At 38.6% G+C, this 21,548-nt stretch overlaps 1 protein-coding gene across 3 annotated transcripts in view; it reads right to left on the bottom strand.

Annotated features, from left to right (window-relative positions):
- lrfn1 (leucine rich repeat and fibronectin type III domain containing 1) overlaps positions 1–21,548 on the bottom strand; it is a 189,976-nt gene that overhangs the window by 76,793 nt on the left and 91,635 nt on the right. For 2 of the 3 annotated variants that reach the window (XM_007554364.2, XM_016672632.1), the window contains exon 3: positions 6,881–6,937. The exons of the other annotated variant lie outside the window; for it this stretch is intronic. The gene's annotated coding sequence lies outside the window, so the exon portion shown is untranslated. The remainder of the gene's footprint in view (positions 1–6,880; positions 6,938–21,548) is intronic. 3 annotated transcript variants of the gene reach the window in all.

Below are 21,548 nucleotides of genomic sequence, written 5' to 3'. Positions count from 1 at the left end.
TATATATATATATATATATATATATAATGTTATTTATTTATTTATTTATTTATTTGTCATAGTACCCCAAGAATTTAAAACTACTTTCACCCTGATTACAAGTGAGGCTGCAGGAAGCTGCAGCTCCTTTCATAACTCACATGTCTTAGCAATGTAAATATAAGTCGATAGTCAATGGATGTTGCATGCAATTACGCAATTATTGAAAGAATATGCAAATTTGACAATGTGATTACAAAGTCGGGAGGAAAATGTGTTCATTTCTCTTTGTATTCACAGTGAAAACGATTCACCTTTCCCCTGCTGAACGAGGATCCAAAAGGATTAAAATCCCATTTTCCCGTTTGTCTTTTTTGTGAGGCACAGGAGGTCTGGCTGGACTGTACAAACGGAGCCGAGCTTGCTCACCTCTTCATGGTAAAAAGTGGCTCATTAGAGGGATCAGTTTTCTGCCCCCTTTGTAGCTTTTCGCCGGACCGCTGGCTCTGATAAAGCACCTGAATCGGCGCTCTTTAATAATGATATATGAGAGCAGGTCTGAGGATGGTAGCAGGTCAGAGGACGGGGTGGTGGAGGAGGAGAGGCAGGGGGTGGATTAAAAAAAAAGTAATTTAAAAACTTGTAATGGAAGAACAAGTAAAAGAACCTTGAGCTGTTAAATTGATCATAACATTGACTATTGACCTCCATTTTCCTGTGTTTACCTATAATTGAGTGAGTCGTGACTTACACTATTAACAGAACGAAGGAGCAAAGAAGTTAAAAAGCAAACCCTGTTTGTAACACGACTATTGATGCAGCACTGGTCAGTTTTCCTGTTTTTGTTTTTTGTTTAACCCTATAAAATCTAAGTTTCAGATCTCCGAACATTGCCATCCTAAAGAGCTAAGCTGCTAGCATGTTTTGGCTTCATTTAATTGTATGCAAAATGTCCTGTGAGTAAATATATTCACCAATTCATCCATAACAACTTGAACTTTAAATATTTAAGTTATTTTCACATTTTACAGTCTATTAAAAAAAGTTCCCTTCAGATTAATTTCACTCCCTGCTACGGGGTGAAATTACCATAGTAACCCGAGATTGGCTGGAAAGCACAACGTCTCCCTTTTCAAAAACTGTTGGAAGTTTTCAGACAGCGCAACTTGTGGTGAAATTACGGTACTGCACATTTGTCTGTGTCATCGCCGCTGCGTTCGGTCTGGAAGGGTTAATGTTATCACAGTTTGTAAGAGTCATGCTTCTGGAACAAGTTTTTTTTTTTTGGTCATATTTTGTATTTTTCCCAATGTTCAAAACAGAAATATTTGAAAACATTCACAGGAGCTGCTATTTCACAGCTGATTATGAAATATTAAAACAATATTGCATAAAATACCTAAAATTAACTTCTGCTTTGCTGCTTATAATCAGTCATTTATACAGTACTTTGCTCGGAGCTGCTTCATTATATTATTAATAAATATGTTAACTTATCATAACAGACAACACCGGATACTTTCATAACCTCAGGTAATTCTCATGAAGCCTTTGTTAAATTTTGGAGAATTAGAAGTTAAATAGGGATTCTAGTGTCCTAAAGCAGCCACACTAATTCAATTCAAAGTATTTCGTATTCTTTTTTTTTGCTGTAACCTTCAATTTTTAATTCATATTTCTCTTTAACTCAAAAACCTCTTTGCTTAAAAAGTTGGATACAAGCAGAAATGATAAAGCTATTTAAGCGGCTGATCGCTGTGATGCTGGACATGTCTGTCATTTTCGCCATGAAGTTCATGTTTGAGAAAACATGGTTTTATTCAGTAAAGTATAAATAAGTTATTAAATGGGAGTTAAATATGCAATTCTTAAGAGTCATCAAGGAGAAAAGTATGTTAATAAACACTTCAGCAGTTTTGCAGTTTATTAGAAGGCTCATTCTTTCCCCCATCTGGAGTTGCCCTCATTTTTAAACTGAACCCTATTTTTTGTTTCTATTTTTAGACCAGTCAGAGAAAGCCAGAACTTATTTAATATTCATAACAGGCTAAATTTTCAGGGATTTTCTCCTACTGAAGATATATAAATACTAAAGGTTTCCTATAATTTCTCAAATTAAAGAAAAGAAAGAGGGGAAAAAAGGAATAAAACAACAAATGAAACTACCAATGATTACTTATGGGGGTGAATTACTTGCTTATATTTTGAAGCAACTGTAGTCAGTAAATTGATAAAAACGCAGGGTACAGCTTCCATCTAAAGAACCATAATTAACATGTAATTACACAGTAAACATTACAAGCAATGCCATTCAGCTGCCATTAGTCTAAGTGGGTATCTGCTACTACAAGCTATTGTCTTAAAGTCTACTAATTACCTACTCAGCATTTAGCAGTGAAGCACTGCTGCATGTTTACTTGCTAAATATGGAGCTATTAAAGATATTTCATTAAGTCAATGCGACCAGTACGGACTAAAATGGATTTAGTCAGTACTTTTTAAATGTAAACAAGAAGGAAACCAGAGCTTGACTGTTCCAACTCCTCAAAACCCAAATAAATGAAAAACCGTGACGACAGCTGTTTTCACATGAGGAATCTAAAATTTAGAGAGATTTTTGAGTGTGTGTGTGTGTGTGTGTGTGTGTGTGTTTGTTTTGTCTTGTTTGTTTTTTTATTGGAGCTGCCCATTAGACGAGCTCTTCAGTGCAAGAGATTTTGTGGCGCAGATGTGCTCTGAAAGCTAGCTACGTAAATGAGGTGTTGTATGGTAATGGATCTCTTGAGTGCACAGGAGACGGGCTGTGATGCAAAAAGGATGAAAATCACTGTTTATTTCTTTAAAACAAGCCGTCAAGAGTGTGGGACGAGGCTGACTGATAACTGTGTTTGTGTTGACGAGCGCGCAGACGTGAGGCGCGCCTACAGCGGCCAAAAATAAATAAATAAATAGATAAATGGGAGAGAAACACAACAAGACACAATCCCTGAGAATAATATTTCCCATTTTCAGGAAGTTGAACGTGAACCTTTGCAGATAGAAGAAGCAGCAACCGACTGGCTTCCAAATGATGAATTCCCACCATTTTCAAACTATGAACATGTTTAAAACATATTTACTTTGATGTAATTTATGTTTCATTTGAGCAAAGAAAAAAAAAGATAGAAATTAAGGAAAGATGCCATGATGGATAAATGCTGATAATCTTATCATTTACCTTTATCCTACCCTCTTTATCAACCAAACCAAAGACTTTCTCTTTGATACGTTCTGATCTCACAGGAAATATTTACAATTGACGTTTTTCACAATTAGAAGCTTTCATGCCATCACCGCTCCACAGAGCCGCTGCGGTGCTGATGCAATCCTCTATTTAACTTGCAAAATTCAGACTAGACAGTAGAAGGTCAGGAGCACAACCGAGTCCATTAGCAGAAACGGGAACATCCCAACCAAATGAACTGAAGCTCCGCTGTGAACTGTCACTCCACTACATTAATTAGTTGTGGTGTTGAGATCCTTCTCTGTGCGGTCGCAGCTTTTAAGGAAACCTGATGAAAGTATTTTCATCAACATCTCATGATGTAGCAAGATGTCAAAGGTGCCAAACTGCTGCTGGACGCAGTTCATTACTGAGAGAGAGCAACACTGACAAGTTAAAAAAAAAAAAAAAACGAAAGAAGGGGTGAGTGAAAACAAAGATTTCATGACCGCTGCCCAGCTTGTGTTTGATTCAACGCCACATGCTGAAATCTTTTGCATGGAAGATAATTCAAAGAACTCCACTCATATCATTAAAGTGCTACGTCTTCTTTCGTGCATTTCCAGGCGAGTTCAGTCTCTAATTCCACGGTTTTGCCTTTAAGGACTTTTTGTCGCTGCCTATAATACGGATTATTACCTTTCTATTTGCCAGTGTAGCTGCTCTGAGCTGCTGGTCTGTGCACTGCTGAAGTAACAGGCGCTCCTCTTTTGCAAGACGAGCATCCTGCAGGACTGCCAGCTAAAAGCAACGAAAAAAAAAAAATCAATCTCCTCTCAGAGAGCTGCGTTATGTAAAGTCCAGCAACCTGACGACAGTCAGGGTTAAAAAAGAAAAAAAAACAAACATCGAATGTGTTATTCCTGAGCTTTTTGAACGCTTTTCTGGATTTGCATTTTCAAAGAATAGCAACTCGCTGGCTAGTCTGCACCAATGCATCCCTAACACACACACAGACACACACACACACCAAAGTGCTATGGGCTGTGTACTCCAACTCCTATCACCCTCAGCAGTAACGTTGTCAGTAACGTGAGGAGTCTATCTGTTGGATTGGACTGTACAGGCCAATCTTTGATCCCAACATGCATCAGTGAGCCTTAGCTACTCAAGACCCTGTTGCTGTTTCATCACTCTTCCTTCCTTGGGTCGTTTGTTTTTTTTTCTTTCTTATACTGACCTGCTACAGCCTGGCAACAGTCAAGTTAGCCTCTGGCAAATTCGAGGATATCCTAAAAGCTGCCCATTCATCCTGATCCTAACGCATCGACTTTGAGGATAAAAGTTAACTTTCTGACCGATATACCGCTAAAGCTTACGGTCCAATGATGTGCAGTCAATGGAGGCAGGTGACGAAGTGTCTCACCTGTGATCCTAAAATCGGCTAAAACTTTCTGTCATCTGGTCCCTACAGTACACAGTTTCTACACCGACTGGAAAATTTAAATTACCAATTGACCCAGAATGCTGTTTTCCTTCCCCGCCCCCAGAGGAAACTGGAGTACCAGAAGAAACTCACAGGCACAAACTTTGTCAATAAGAGCAGCAATCTGCCTTACAGGCAGGACTCACCACCGCGGCTCCTTGCTCCAGTACACACTTCATTTACACAGCAATCGCGTTACAGGGCGGCCAGGCTGTACGGACGAACAACAGCGATAGCATCACGTTTAGAAGACAAAAACATATCTGAATGTGTTCTATCTTCATGCATTTGTGTGATGCAAACTTTATCGAGCGAGCTGTTCTTGCTTCTGTCATGTTGTGTGCTAAAGCTAACTTAGGTCATTTTTATGCTAGCACTGTGCGCAACACAAGTTTACTCTGGTTGGCAGAGTGGTTGTTGGGGACCCAAAGGCTCACAGGACACAGACAATGTTATTTTGAGGTGAGTTTAGCCAACTAAACGCTAATTATAACACAAAGAAAACAGGAAGTACTCTTGAGAAGCATTGAGACGGTGTAAACCGGTGAACGATTTCACTGATGCAGCTGGGATAAAACAGCAGAAGAGGGAGAAACAAAGGGAGCAAAATCTAAACAAAACGAGTTAGAATCAAGAAAATGGAAAAAAGCTAAGCCACTGAGACAGGTAGTATAATAATGACTAACCATCAGAATTTACTAAAATACAAATTCAACCCAAAATGGCACAGAATTCAAGACCACAACAGAACCAATGCTCTTCATATCATGGCTAATTCTTTCTTTCTTGTAATAAGGAATTGTTGTTTCTTTCTTCCTATTCCACTTTATTCTGCAGGAATTGGCTATTCAGAAGTAATTTTTTATTAGACAACTGGTAAAAAAAAAAGCACTTCTGTCGGTAAGAACAGGTCTGTCAAATGATTAGCATAAAGTGAAACAAAAATTATTAGCATGGCAACGCAAAAACCTTTGGCTTCACAAGTCTGCAAAAGGTGACAAATTAAGCCCACTGCTGGTTTTTCATGACATTTTGACGAGACTGTGAGCGTAGGTCTGTAAAAGCAACTAAGTCAAACATTTTTTGCTACCATTACAGGCGCGACCGTTCGCCAAGCCACATAAGAGAGAATTGGTTTAATCACAAGCTATATTTAAATAAAATTGAAAGGGGGGGGGAAAGGTAAAACAGTAAGGGGAAAAAAATCTCCAAAGTGATGTCACGCTGAGAAGACTTATTTTCCCCTTTCAGAAATACATTTTTGAAAAACTTGTCATTAAGAATACCCAGCTGTTCCATTTTCTAAGAGGTGATAAAGTGCTCATGCAAGACTTTTAACAAAAGGAGCACACGCGAGGCTCCGGGTTCACGCTGAGTTTCTGTCATCTGAGAGTTCAGCAGTCTGTCGTAGCAGCTATTATTAATCTGCAAACAAAACACGAGGACAACTCGCTTGTCTTTGCAAATACATCTGGCGCATCGCAAGCGAGCCTCAGAAACCGTTCCTTCAATGAACTTTAATAACTGCTTACTGTGCGCAAAAAATTCCTTTACTGAACTTTAACCGCGCGTCTTCTCGACGCGCCGCAAACGACAACTTTATCGAGGCATCTCACTGTATGCGTGCCCGCTCCGTGCTCGTGTTCACACGCAGCCCTGGGTGTTTTCTGCTCTCCGTCACAGGGTCTGTTTTCCATATTGAGATAAGGAATTAAATCTGCAGGAGCAGAGGACTGCCGGGGCTGCTGCAGGGCGGCGAGGCAGCCGCTCTGATAATGGAGCCGACTCCCATTGAGCGGGCCGCGAGGCAGCCAGTCGTGGCGCCGGGCCAGCCCAGACGCCGTGAGAGGAAGGCTGACAGAGTCGGCCTCGCACAGGCCCCTTTCTCTACCTCTTCCAGAGGTTAGAGTGAAAAACGCTTTATTTCCCCTCCGCAGCTCCGTTTGAGTTTTGAAAACGTGGGAGCCGAGGCACTAAAAATGGCGGGAACCGGAGGCTTAGCTAGCTCCAGTGATAAATGGGGCAATCAAACCCCGAGGGTGATCGATCGTGTCGAAGGATGATAGCCGGCTTTCGGCCAGCTTGGGGGGTTAAAGTCCTTCTGTTCTGCATAATGGCAACAACAACAACAAAAATTGCATCCCGTTTCATGCTTGGAGTCTGAATTTCTGGTTATGTAATAGGTAAAATGTAATTTATGTTAGGGAACTCACCCGAACTCTGGGCGGTGGTGTGGTGGGTGCCGCTCACCGGGTTTTCTTCAGAGCCGTCTGCAGAGAGAAATAACAGCTCAGAGTTAATGTGAACACACACTCAGGGCTGCGGCGGTGGGTTTAGAGCAGTGGTCCCCAAACTTTTTCCTGTGAGGGCCACATAACTTTTCCCTTCTCTGGTGGGGGGCCGGAAATTGTTGACGGGGGCCGGGGGTGCGTTTCTCGATTGATTTTTACCCAGAAAGCACATAGGCAAAAACCATGAGTGAAACGGTCACTGGGACTAACTAGTATATATTCCATTGAGGGAATGTAATTATATTAATTTCTCATATAACATAAAGGCTCGTTTTGAAGTACAGGTTGCTATTTACAGGCATTGCTTCGAAGAATTCAACCTGGAATGCGGGGTTCATAACTGACACGTGCGTTCATCTGCTCTACCACTAGCAAACAACCGTACTGATTAAATAACATAAAAGTCAAGCAGTTCCCTAAAAGTCCAACAGATGGCAGAAATGCGCCATGCAAAACAAAACACCCACAGAATACTCTCTGGTATTGTTCAGGGGGCCGGACCAAATGTGGAGGCGGGCCCCGCGGGCCGTTCGTGAACCCCTGGTTTAGAGCAAAAGGTTCTGTTCAGGACAAAGTTATCATAGTTCACTAAAATGAAAACTGAAGTTGAGAACACTCTTCCATTTGTTGAATTTAATAAAATTGGTAAATATGTTGTTGCTTTTTAACATATTTGTTAAAGCTGTCACCATTTTGTGACAGGATATTATGAGACGATCTCCTACACTTCCTCCCAGAGCTGTGACAGCTGTCTGAAGAGATGCACCACTCCAGACCAAAAGCAACCAATCAGAGCCAGGATGAGGGCCTTAGCGCTGTCCATCAATCTCATGAACCGCTGCTCAATGTGCTAATGACAGAGAAACAACTTACCGTTACAGGAAAACTGTTTGTCTGTCGTCATCTCTGGCCATGCTAACTAGCCTGAGCATTCCTCTGCTAGCTGCAGCTTGCCCTCGGCTAGAGCTGTCAATAGACCCGCCTCCTGGCTCTGATTGGTTGTTTCTAGACAGCTCTGGGAGAAGGCAGAAGAACTTAGATTTTTTTTCACAGATCATCTGTCTCATAATATATTGTCGGGACATAATGACTGTTTCAACAAATATGTAATAAAAAAAAGTTCCATACTGCAGATTTATTGGAGAAAAACTATAACTGGAACTATGTTTTGTGTTTTTAAAACTTACTAAAACATAGTGAAATTATAGATCTAGCGTTCTTCATTTTCATGTTTATGAGTCTATATTTTAGCCTGTCAACAAAATTTGAATACATTGTTTGAAAATGGTATCTTTTGTTGAGTATTCATTGCCCAATCAATGTAAACATAATCACAATGCAATACTTGTATTGTGAATTCTGCACCTAAAAATTAACCAAAATATGAAAAATCTAAAGGTACTACAAGTAAAACTAAAAAAAAAAACAGACAATATTTAACTAACTGTTAAACACACTCTAAAAACTAATTAAGACTGACTGAATTACACAAACAATAAGTTACAATGAAATAAACCAACGCAATAATGAAAAATCCAAAACTATTATAACCCTTGTTCAGAAGTGAAACTTTGACAATAATGTAACTCGTCGTTTCCAAGGAGCTGGAATGATTATTTCTCCCTAGATCAAGTAAAGTTTCCAGGAAGAAATAGTGTTTTTCCTTCATCCATAAAAAGGTAATTTTCCAGGTTTCTATACTTTTCTCTTATTTTGATTCACTAGCATAATCAACCTGAATGCTATCGTTAGCTTGGGGCTAGTTTCTCCCCCAAGACATAAAGTCTTCTGTCACAGGAAACAGATGCAGTGAAATGATTTAATGAATAATGATGGAAACTATTATGAGTTTTGCATGCTTTCTCTGCGATGTTTAGTGCAAAGAGGCAATTATGTTATTAGCTTGTTACAGAAAAAACTCCATAAAATTACAGACAATAATTTAAATGTATATTATACAGGGTAAATAGGATGCATTAAACGTGACTACAGTCGTAACATCTGTTTCCGTGGAATCCTTCACAACAGAGCAAAAGCTAAAAAAACAAAACATCTTGACTTTGAATCAGTCTCACTTTTCTTCCCTTTATTCACTTTCTAAAATAGTTGATCAGATCATTAATAAAGTGAATAATAACAACTGCTCTCATTCTGTCAGCCTGTCAATGTTGCAAACCAACCCTTCAATCATCCAATGAGCACCGATGGTATAAAACACAGCACACAAACCACTGAGTGTAAAGGTTTATATATAGGTTCAGGTGATCAAATGAGTGTCATAAAACAGAGCTACTTTCTTTGCTGCAGAGGAACACATGCATTTATAGCTCAGGAAGTACAGAACCTGCTCTACATTTAGTGGCACCCTTGGTAAAGATGACTAAAAGGCCTTGAAATTATATGAGCCTTTATATCAGTAGACATTGTGACACTGAAAGACTGAGAAAAAGCCAAACTTTTATTTTTTTACTTTTATCGTTTACTTAGGGAGGAAAAAAATCTGCGTGTCTATTCCAGGGGTCTGCAACCTGCGGCTCCAGAGCCACAAGTTGTTCTTTGGACCTTCCAAAATGGCTGCTAGTAATTTGACTAAAATGACATAGATGGAACCAATGCCGATTTTAGCAGTTTATAATCTACCACAGCGGTGAGAGACTAGCTAGTTTAAGAGTTGGTGAGTAGGTCGGCCTTTTTTTTTTTTTTTAACAGAACTGAAACAAACCGAATTCTGCAGCACATCTACATGTTACGATTGTCAAAATCAAGCTAGCATAACTGACCTACATCCCCCTCCCACTCAGTTTTTTTTTAATTACAACTTTTTTTCTGACCTTGTTATCTAGCTGTAGTGTTGACAGCAAGTAGCACAGCACTGCATCCCTTTTGCTTTTACATATCATATCCTGCATACATTTAAGATTTAGCGCGTTAAGTTGACAACTTGCCCTCTAGCATGGAGCTGGGAGGGCGAGATCTGTGTCTATATGTAATTCCTTGGTATTATCGACCAAGAAAGAAATTAGAAACAGTTTGGCACACCCAATTTCACCCGATCAGTTTTTGGCACAACACCTGGTTTGTTCCTGCTGTCAGCACCTGCACCAGACCGGGTGGTAGTTCTTGTGAGGCTAGTGAAAAATTTCAGTTTGGAGGAACAGGAATGTTTAGTTTTTTTTTGTTTTTTTTTTCCTTCAGTTATATTATGAAACAGGAAATTTAAAGGAAAATTTTAGTATGGGGAGGACAACGGGAAGGAGGGGGGAAATACCGTAGTTCCCCGGCTACACAAGAAGACCTGACACGTATGGTGTAGATATTTATCAAAAAAAAATGTAAGTTGACTTTTTACAACAGGCTAACATGTAACATTTGTGACCCTAAAGAGTTTTATTCAGCTGTTCTGAGGTCAAAGGTTGGATGGTAAAGTTTGCAGGCCCCTGGTTTAGGCCAAAAAATAGCAGTGTTAAAACATATAGAGTCATAGTTGATCTTGTCTGTGATTCATAATGCGATCTGTTAAATTTACTAAGATGATACTTTCAATGATTTCCTCCCTCTTTACCCCCAGACGGCTGTAAACAGAAATTGAATAGCTAAAATATTTTGGACTTTAAGTTAAGACAAAGGCTGTTTTAAAGTGACTGAATTATCACTTTGACAAATTTAACTAGAACTCTCCTGTCACAAGACTCCATCACTTTAAAATAAAAATTACTAACTCTCTGTCACGGTCTATTCTGAGATTGGTGTCTGGTTATTTATTTCTACCCTAGTAGATGCAGTGGAAATGCAGGGGAGTAATAATGGTTCCAGAAAACTAGCCTGGCTCCTGGAAAAAAGGCTCCTGTGGTGGAAAATAAGCTTTAAATGGAGCTAAGACCAAATGTTACAGAAATGTCTCTGTGCGCCACAGGAAGCCAAGGTCTGTGGTCTCCGTGAGTTCTCATTCTAGGGCTGCTGTGAGTAGTATTAATATAATTTGTCAACATCAAAATTTTCAGTTGACATCATTTTTTTTGTATGAATATTTCAACAAAAAATTGTGATCCCGCATAAGTCAGAAAAACACAATTTTGCAAGTGCTGTTTCTATTAAATAAGAAACTCAACGAAAATCACACTTGAATAAACTTGTTTATGTAATAATCATTAAAAAAAACATGCAGGCACAATCATCTTCCTGCTACTTCCTGTAGTCTGATCATGTGTGATCCGGGAAAAAAAAGATTTTTTTTTTTTTCTTGCAATTTTACAAATCACCTCTAAGGCTGAATCGAAGAATGGGAGTTCTTTCAAAATTGTTGCGTCTCCATTAAATTAATTTATTTTATAGTTAATGAAAACATGGTTGGTGATGTATGATGTCATGCAGAGGCCCTTTTTATTTACCTACTCCTCAAAATGAGAAAGATAAAAGAACAAGCCTTTCAAGAAAGGTAAATATGACTTGATCTACATAAAAAATGGCTGCAGTAGAAATTTAAGTAACCTGTCAGATGAAAAATGTAAAAAAAAAAAAAAAAAAAGAACTGAAACTGTGAAACTATTTTTTTAGGCATTACTAGAAAGCTGTTAGAATCAGAGTTCAGATAAGTAATGGCCAGACAGATAATTTTCTGTAAAAAAAAAGAAAGAAAAAAATGAATAATAATGTGGCACATCACTTCTTGGTCCGTTGCCTGGCCTTTCCAACCGCTAACAGCATGTTGAGAAAAGCAGTGGCAGGAAGAAGAAAGTGCCAGTTTTCTCAGTCAATCACAGAAATAGAACTTCACACCTGGGATGCTGTGAAGATACACCAACGCAGGTGTAGAAGCACAACCCTCCGCTTTCCTGCCAGGCCGCTTTTCCTTTCAGCATTTCATCTTAATAAACTACGCTGCTATTTGTCATGTGTGCTGTGACAGGCCCCCCTCCCCCCTTCTTCAACCTCCGCGTCAGAACAGTCCAAGCGTGATGACGGAGAAAGCCGCCTGTCTTGCGGCGGAGACTAAATGAATTTGTTTTGCGTTGGTTTTTTGCTCCACATGCGGGCGAGCGAGTGGAGAGAGTCAGCCATTCGGGATCATTTCTGCTCCACCCCTCTGATCCGACATGATAAGTGACAGAGGTGCGCGACGAGACAAATGATCTTCTCCACTCCAAAATGCCTCAACTTGACACCGTATATTCATTTGTTGACTTTGTTGTTGTTGTTGTTGTTTTGCACAGTAGAAACTCCGCTTACGGTGATAAAAAAAAAAAAGAAGATTTTCCACAACAATATTTTGTGGATCTTTGACTTCAAACGGAGGGCAGATGAGAGATAATTTTTTCCTCCTCCAGCGAAACAAACACCAGTTTTGTCTGATAATACCAGCTAATTAAGAACAGGCTAGCTGGATCTGGAGGATATTGTTAAAGAGCGTTAAATATGCATGTGTAGGCCGGCGTTAATTGCAAAGGCTGCTGTTTTCATTAAGCAGAAAACATACAGACACAACTGAAGTCGCCGTTCAATTCAGACTGCAGCAACAATAAGTAGTTGTTGTGGTTTAAATAGCAATTACACTTTGAAATGACTGACGACAAGCTTTTAGTGCGATCAATTAAATGCACTTGGAAAGTTTAACAAACAAGCTAGTGGAGGTCAAATTGGACAAGAGCTGAGTAAGCATTATAGCGATGCATGGTGATGTGGAGTTTGATCATGTTCCTCTGCGCTCGCTTTTTTATAACTGTAAACAGAATGTCCTCTACACTGTACAAACACTGTACACTGTACACTGTACATTCACAGTTTACACTGTGAATGTCTTAGTACACTAAAAATAAGACTAACTAACTTACAAGTAATTTTTCAGCATGATATAGAAGCTTGTCTTAGATCAATAATTCCTTAAAATTGATGAAAATATACTAGTTTTCAGGTAGAATAATCTGCTAGTGGAGCTATTTCCTCAATTTTAAGAAATTATTGATTTAAAACAGTCTCCTATTTCTTGCTAAAAAGTTACTTATACATTAGTTTTGTCTTATTTCAGGTGCAGAAATGCTGCAGACAGAGCTCTGATGAGAATTAAATTGGGATCAATTTTAGCTTCTCTTCAATTGCTCCCTGTTTAATCCGCAGTAGATTTCTTTTTTTAAATCCATCTCATCAAATATGAAGTCCTGAATAACAGAGCCCCATCTTTTATTAAAAATATGATTTTTCTGCATGTTCCCAACTGCGTGTTCTTTACTCTCAGGCTGCAGATTTATTACCCGTTTTTTGAGATTCTAAGAATAGAATCGATCTGAAAGCTCACAGTTTTTGCCTGTGATGCAGATACACATTATATTTTTAATCTGTCATTTTTTTAAGGAAAATTAAAGTTAAGAGTGGCAGGCTAGTGTTCATATTAACACTATTTATTATACCAGATAAAGGCGAAAACTAAACCAGGTTCCACTGGAGGTTATTAAAAGAGAGTAGTTGCTTTCCACTGTCACGACATGCTTTATCAGCAACTCACTGTTCCCTTCAACAGATACAGTAGTGTTTGTTTGAAGAATCAACTGAACCATACTTGAATTTATTTGATTAAATCTGAATCAAACTCTGTATACCTGACATAAATTAGACACGCCTGTCTTGTAAAGAACCTTGAGATAATTAAGAATCGATTTAACACTGCATTGAAAAACAAAACAAAAAAGACATTGTAAATCATCCTCTTTGAGAAGAAGCCTTTACAGTCTGAAGAACCAATCCTGACCTTCATTAAATTAAATCCATCCAGAAAAACAAAAGGTACAAGAACCTTTGAAAAATAAAGATTATTTTTTCACAAATACACACCATAATGCAAATGTTTACATTATACTGAACAGAATATCTTCAGTAACATATTTTTTATTTTATATTTTTTAATTGAGGAACTTATTCTTACTGGACAAAAACATTAAGTGAAAAAACATCCAGACTAGTTTACTCCAGACATTCTAGGCATATATCCAAAAAAAAAAAAATAAATAAATAAAGTGATAAAATTAACATTCTTTGTTCTTTTTACATTTAAAATCACAGCACAGATTTTTAATATTGGTCACCTGCAGCTTCAGAGCCACAGGCGGCAGACTGCAGGTATGAGGCAGGCTGAAATCTGCATCTTGCTTGTTTAAAATCCATAAACAGGTACTGGAGGGTTTTTGCAGGCCATAACAGTTTCATCTCACTCTGATGTTCCAATGTGGTCTTGATTAAATAACATCTATTTATGGTATTACTCAATTGTAAGATGGCACTTCTTTCTGTTCTGCGTGAAACTCTTTTCAGACCGGTGCCCTGGTAATCCATGCAGCGAAAACGGCATCAGAAAACATTTCTGATGGGGTCTCCTGGCATCAATTGTGGTTGCGAAGAAACTCATATTCCACTCAACCTAACCCAAGTGAAAATATTAGCTTTGATTGAAACCATTTTGTAAAATAATACCACATATTCAGCATGTATCTCACATTTGGAGGAGCAGATAAAAAAGAAAGAAAAGAGTTTTTCTGAGATTTGCAGTTTCTTTTGAACACAACTTAATTTTCTGATCATATTAGTAGATATAATGAAAAGTCGCTTTAGCTGGAACATTTCCTGTGCAGTTCATTGAAAAATTATTGCTCAGCTTTGAACTTTTTGACATTTTGTCATGCAACCCTCACAGACTTCAAAGTATTTTATTGGCATTTTAGACAAAACGCAAAGTAGCACATGACTGTAAAGTAGAATTATATTTTCTGGTTTTTCTGCAGTTTCTACTAATAAAAAAAAGAAACTAAAATATGTGGTGTGCAACTGCCTATTTCTGTGTATGGCTGCAAATCCAATGGGGTATGTGTGCAACTTCGTACTTGAAGAGAGATTTTTTTTTTTTTTTTTGCTGCTCAGCTTAGTTAGATTGAATTTTGTAAACAGCAATTTTCAAGCCCTACTGATTTTAAATTAGATTTGAGCCACTTTAACACAAATACGTTTCTCTCAGTGTATCTCTGACTGTTTTTTAAGCGTCATAGTAGAAAAAAAGTGTTTGTTTTAAGCCTCTGAAGGCTACAGCTTTTCGAGGGAAACGTTCCTTTTTTCTCCCTGCTGGAAAACTAGGGACAAACATGAGGAAGTCAGTTAACTGAAGCTTATAAGGGGAGGGGAGAAGAGAGCTACTTTCCACTTCTTTATCTCCGTTAATAATGACAACTGAGGAGAAGCTCTGATTCCCCTCCGTCAAATCTAATTGCCAAAGCAGCAATCTCGATTAGAATCTCAACAGTCCTTTTTTTTTGTTTTTTTTTTCTTCCTCTTTTTATCAGCAGCAGTCATTGCTTTGCAGCGTGTTTGTCCAAGCCAGGCATATTTACCAACCTCTTCCCGAAGTGCAAACAAGGTAAACCTCGACACCAAAAGCTTTGCTCGGAGTTTGTTCAGCCGGGCGCTGATGAAAAAGAAACATGCCTCCTTCACCGCCGCCATCATTCACCTCCCCCCCTCTCCCCCCCAAAAAACAGAAACCGACAAAACATTTTACATCAAATCTTAAAGGGATCCACCATTAGTTGCAACAATACAGTTTATTTGAGAAATATTGCTTTTATATGTAAAAATTAAACAGTAATAATACTGTAAGCTGTTTAGTTTTTATACATTTTTAAAAAATATTGTCACATCAATTCATTCTGGGTGAATGACATCTAAAGGTCCAACTGTGCTAGCTCCGTCCAGCAAAACAGCAATGAGTGACATCAGTAAGCTTTTTCAAATTGAACTGGATGGAAATATGTGATAAAGAAAAGGAGGACCAAACAGAGGAAGAGGATAGAGTTGGCCGAAGTATTTGTATTGGTGTCATCATCAGCTGCATAAATGAAAATGAATGATGCATACTTCTGGTCAGAGTGTTCCATCTGATAAGTAGTTCTATAGCTCTGTGTCCAGTCCAGTAAGGGTCCGGTCTACAGTTCGGCGTCGGTCTCTGGTTTCAATTTCAGTACCGGCGGCAGTAGCAAAAGCTCTGTTATCATTTCATAGACTTGCCAGAGCTGGCTGTCTGATGTTTCTCCCAGCGTTTTTCAGCAGGTTTAGGCTCTTTGCGAATAAAACTTGTCAGCAGTGCATTTGTTTTTAGCTTGCAAAAACAAAAGCAAGTTAGGGCCTTCCTCAGTTTTGTTCGTACAAATGACTCAAAGTCTTCTGGAGAGAAATGTTGAGATGTACATCCTTCAGAAGCTGTGTTTGGCTCTTTCCCACAGCGCTCTTTTTTCATGTGGGAAGCGATCCAGACTCACATCACTGTTTTCTTTTGTTTTGTTTTTTTAATTTACAGCCAAGAGCAACACAGTGTAGCAATGTCTACATTTACACCAGTCAAATGCAGTATGATAAACAACATCTCTGGTAAAATCAGCCTTCCTGTGTTTACACTGTAGATTCCAGTGCAGAACATTGCGCTGTTGAAAAAACGGCAAACTCCATGGGTGAAAAATGTAACAAATGATAGACATTTTGTGAAGTAGTTATGACTTTTGATATAACTCAAACAGCAAATTTTTAATTAATAGGAAAGCTATAACATATTTAGGCCAACAAGTTCAACTCATTGTGGATTCCTTATGTAAACCAAGGATCATGCGGCGCAATGGGTTAGTGTTATGGCTGATCCACGGCAGTGGAGTGAGAAGAACAAATTCATGGACGTCACTTTTCAAAGAGACGAGCACGCTGTGTTCAAGTCCCACCGAAGGCCCCGGCTCTCAGGAATGGAAGAGTTTGCGCTGTATAAACTCTCTCTCACTTCAGAGCTTTTCATGTTGCTTTAGCTTCATGTTGTGAATGCATGCTAACTGGCCCTTACGCCTACCCATCGGGCTCCCACACGTCAAGCACTTGCACATACGCTCAAATGGAGGGAGAAGACGATGACCGTAGGAGGATTTATAATCCATGTTTGGGTTATTGCTGGGGATTTTTATTTTTTTTTTTCAATTTAAAAATGTTAAAGTAGTAGGATGTGTGAATTGTTGAGAAGAGAAAACAGGTTCTGCACTCAAACACAAAAGCAGATTTGTTTTAAAACATCTTTTAAAGATCAAATGTCATGAAAACCCACACGCTGTCTCTTGCTGCTTCTTTATCTCTGCCACAAACACACATGGTGTGCCGCTCTGAAAGCTTCCTCCACTGTAGCTTTAAAAACACGTTTCTCAAAATGTATGAATGCAAATATATATGTATAAAAGAATAAAAGTGGCATGTTTTGGATTGATTACCGGAACCAATGATTAAAAAGTTACAGTTTCTAAAAGTTTTACATCATCAATTCCTCTTTAAGATCTTTCAATGAGATGTCGGAGAACAAGCCAGACTGATTGGATTTCTTTTCCAGTGAGGGACACTTCAAATACCCCAAATCTATTATGGACACCGCTCCCGAACGTTGTCCTCATTTCCAAAAAATAAAACTTTGGATGCTTGCTGCAACGTAGAGTCAGTGCACAGCTTCAGTTATTACAGATAGAAACCAGCAATCAGGCCCAAAACCTCAGTGTCATGAAGGACTCTGACCTGCTGTTGTTCTATCAACCTTCCAGACCCCTCAGGTCTTCTGGTTCTGGAGAAACATGGAGAAGCAGCATTCAATTTGTATGCACCACAAATCTGGAACAAACTTCCAGAAAACTGTAATACGACCGAAACACCGAGTTCCTTTAAATCAAGATAAAAACCCCCACCTGTTTAGAGTTGCTTTTCAACAATAATAAATGAAACATTGACCGACATATTTGATCAGCCTCTCTTCTCAATAGCAAGGGAAGATATGTTGCTTTATGCATGTTGAAAATTCAACAGCATGATCTCATTACTGAGATGTTGTGCTGCAAAAATGTACCAGTGCTATTAAGCTAACATAAATGCTATCATGATTTCACCTACCTGGCCGAAAAATATCAATTATATCTCATGCTGAACTGTGTACACTCTCTGTCAGCACAAATGAAGGTTTGGTCACTTTGACCTACTAAGTTGCTTGACAGCCAAACTGAGGACTTTGTATTTTAGTTACTGCATTTATGCCAAACCCAGACATATTCATAACCTTTATCATCGCTAGTCTACTCCAAACCCTAAATTTAATTCACACCTTAGACCTAAACCTAACCCCTAACCCATCTTCTTCTGGGGTCCAGGCTTTGGATCCTCCTCATAATGTAGTATTTTATAGAAAAATTGCCCTTACAAGATGACACATGTTAACACACACATACACACACCATCCAAAACATTTTTTTGTTTTGAATTCATGAGTAAACACTGATATTTCTACTCACTTTGATCATACTGTGGGGATTCCATACATGTCCCATCTGAACTTTCAAATATTTTACTAAACAGTCATCGCAAAACATGTCGTCATATATAAAAGATCAGTAGATTTGACTATTTAAGCAAGCCAGGGAAGAAACAAAAAATGGTAAAAATATATTTAGAACACACAGTCTTTCATATTCATACAGCTGCTGACTTTTCCATGATAAATGATTCATTTGGTAGTGCGGTTGTAAAGCCAGCGTGGAAACTGGGACTTCTTGGATGCAGCCATCCTCAAGGACAAACATCTATTTGTTCAAAGTGTCAGGACTTCAGAAGTTCAAAGCACAGAATGGGGCAGCCATTTGGGAAGCTGGGAGCTTTTATGTTGTTTTTTTTCCCTCCAAGACTAACAGAATAAAAAGTTTACTTTCTATGCTCTTTCAATGTTATTTTTTTTTTTTTTTATCTAGAGGAATATTCCTTCAAATACCAAACGGTTTCTGATTGAAAAACTCACTTCTTTTGTCTCCTGAATCTGGTGCTGGGTGTGACCCAAGGCTGCTGCTAATGTCCAAATCAATACAGTTCTGAATCAGCACATCCTTTAAACCTGGCAGAGTGTCTCCTAAAATGCTACACCAGTGCTGGTGGATAGTTATATTAAAAACCGTGAAACCATGACATTCAATCTTTAAAAACCGTTCCTTACGTAAATGAAGGGAGGCTTCTTCTATGGTATTCTAATTTCTGTAAAAGGAATACAACACAGATGCAACGACTGTACAAATCTGAATATTTATCTCGGCCTCCTTTCAAACAGATGTCCTAACATCACCTGTTTTATTCATTATCGCTGTTTTAAGCAACAAATATTTTCTGTGAACACTTTACAATCCCGGCCAGATGATCTCTGATTTCTAACAGCAGAAGGCTGCAAATGAGAGTTCAAGGCAGCGTTTAGAGCAGAATTTATTGAGGCTTTTATGCATTGTAAAAAAAAACAAAAAAAAACCTTAGTGTTATAAAACCGAGTCAAAAACATATTTTATGTGATTGCAGCACTCTGTCATAAATTTACCTACTGGACCTATCAAAACAAAGCCGGAAGACATGAGACAGTGAACACATGATATTTTTGTGCAATTGCAATATTCGTTACATTTCAGCTGATATGATTTGCTTCACACTGTACTGTGCCAAACAAACCAAATCCTTGGGAAAAGCTGTTCACCCTGTCGCCTGTTGGGGCGCTGCACCAAGAGCTCCTAATGGAAATGACACAAAAACTTCAGAAGAAGACTTGAGCACAACTTCTTAAAACAAAAATCGAGTGGCGTCAAATTTTAGTGGCTGTTGGATTACACTTTGTCTTTGGTAAAACACCACAAAACATTTTCCCTCCTAGTGCCAGACTCGCACGTTTGTTTTGGTTGTATTTACCCAGAATGCCCAGTGCTAAAGTTAGCTTCCTGCTTTTGGCTTTGACCCTGAATTCACTTTAACCGAACCAAGATTTGGGTTTTTTTGAACGCCAGAGTTCACTCTTTTGGGTTGGATTGCGTGTTCACACCTCCACAAAGAAACCGAACCTTAAAGGCAAACGAACTGGAGTTTGACGAATGCGAACTGAACAGAGCACGAAAAAAACCATGTTCTGTTTTTTCCCCTGAGTTCTGCTTTATTTTCTTCTGAACAAAATTTCTTCCATTTTTATGTTTGTGATTCCATGCTTTGAAAGTCAACATACTCTAAATATCAAAAAAGTGTTTATTTTAAAGCATAATTTCAAATACAGACATGGAATTTATACCATATTTTATCAGTATTGGTTATGCCGTCTTTGTGATTTGTATCTGAAGGCAGCATGCGAATAACATTCACCTAAATTCTGAAAGCTAAAGATAAAAGAAGACATCCAGTCCAATGTTCTGCATGCTTTCCTTTTCCTCACATCTTCACCATCTACCAAATTTCCTCAGACAGTCCTGATACACGGATTCAAAGGCAGCATATGGTCCTCTTAGCGTGCCCACAGTTGGCACGCTGACCACAACACGCACCCTCAGGGCAGCCAATGTGACCTCCAGAGCTGAGAGAGCTCCAGAAGGAAAAAAAAAGCAACAACCTGAGGCAAGGCAGCAGCTAGCTGGCTGGCTGGCTGGCTGGCCGGCGCTGCAGAGAGGCTGAAACACTCCAGTAAACAGAGACAACAATGGGAATCTAAAGTCATCAGGAAAAAAAATAATAATGAGAAACTGTTTATCTCAGAATGGAAAGTTGTGACTTCTGGGTTAAGAAGGGACATATCTGTAAGGTGCAGGCAGTGACCGCCATGACGCTGAGCAATAATACAAGTTGCCTGAGAGAATCACATCAAATAAGGGATGCTCTAATAATTCCTCTGGTTAAGTAGCTATTTTTAATAACCCAGCAAGATCTCCAAGTTTCTACTGAGACACAGATGAAAAAAGTGATTCAGCCAAAGGGAAAGCATAGAGTACAGCAACGTATCAGGGCCATTGTAAATCAAAAACAAGGAGGAGTACGTTTCTGCCAAAAAGCGTGGACATTTTCCAGAAAAATTTTTTTTTTAAAAATTGACTTTCGGAAATTTTCTGTTTTGAAGTTTTTAAAACTTTTGAAACTCTGAAAATGTCCATGTTATATTTTTTTCTAGAATATTTCTGAGGCTAATCTTAAAATTTCTGACTTTTGTTGAGCAAATTTTTAACTTTTCCAATTTTTTTTTTCCTTTCATAGAAAATTCCAGATGTTAAACTCACAATTGCTGAGATTTTCCAAGCAAATATAAAACTTTTGAAGCTCAAAAATGTTCTTGTTTTTTTTTTTTTTCTCAAATTCTTTTTTAGGTTGATCTCAAAGTTTCTAAGCATTGTCTAGAATTTTTTTTTTGACTTTTCAAACTCAGACATTTCCAGTGGTTTTTCTGGAGGGAAAAATATACTCTTTTTTTCTATCTGCAATGACCCTAATACACCGTCGTACCTGGAGAACGAATCGACATCAAGTAAAAGTAATTATTGAATATAGACCAACAGAAGACCTGCTAATGTAGCCAAAAAGGTCAGGTCCTGTTATCCACGAAAAAATACACACAGGCCACGGATCAGAGTTCCCCTGAATTCTTGATGAGTCAGGCCAGATAGTCTCTGCTGCTAATGATCTGATGCCCTGGTTGTAAGCTCTTTCCCTCCTTTCTCTCCCCTGTGTGAGCTGCAGTCTCTGATGATGTCCACGCAGCTATTTATACACTCCG

This window comes from Poecilia formosa, unplaced genomic scaffold, assembly GCF_000485575.1.
Source record: "Poecilia formosa unplaced genomic scaffold, Poecilia_formosa-5.1.2 Scaffold63, whole genome shotgun sequence".
Classification (NCBI taxonomy): Eukaryota; Metazoa; Chordata; class Actinopteri; order Cyprinodontiformes; family Poeciliidae; genus Poecilia; species Poecilia formosa.
The sequence above is the reverse complement of the archived record's forward strand: the minus strand, read 5'-3'. Positions and strand labels throughout refer to the sequence as shown.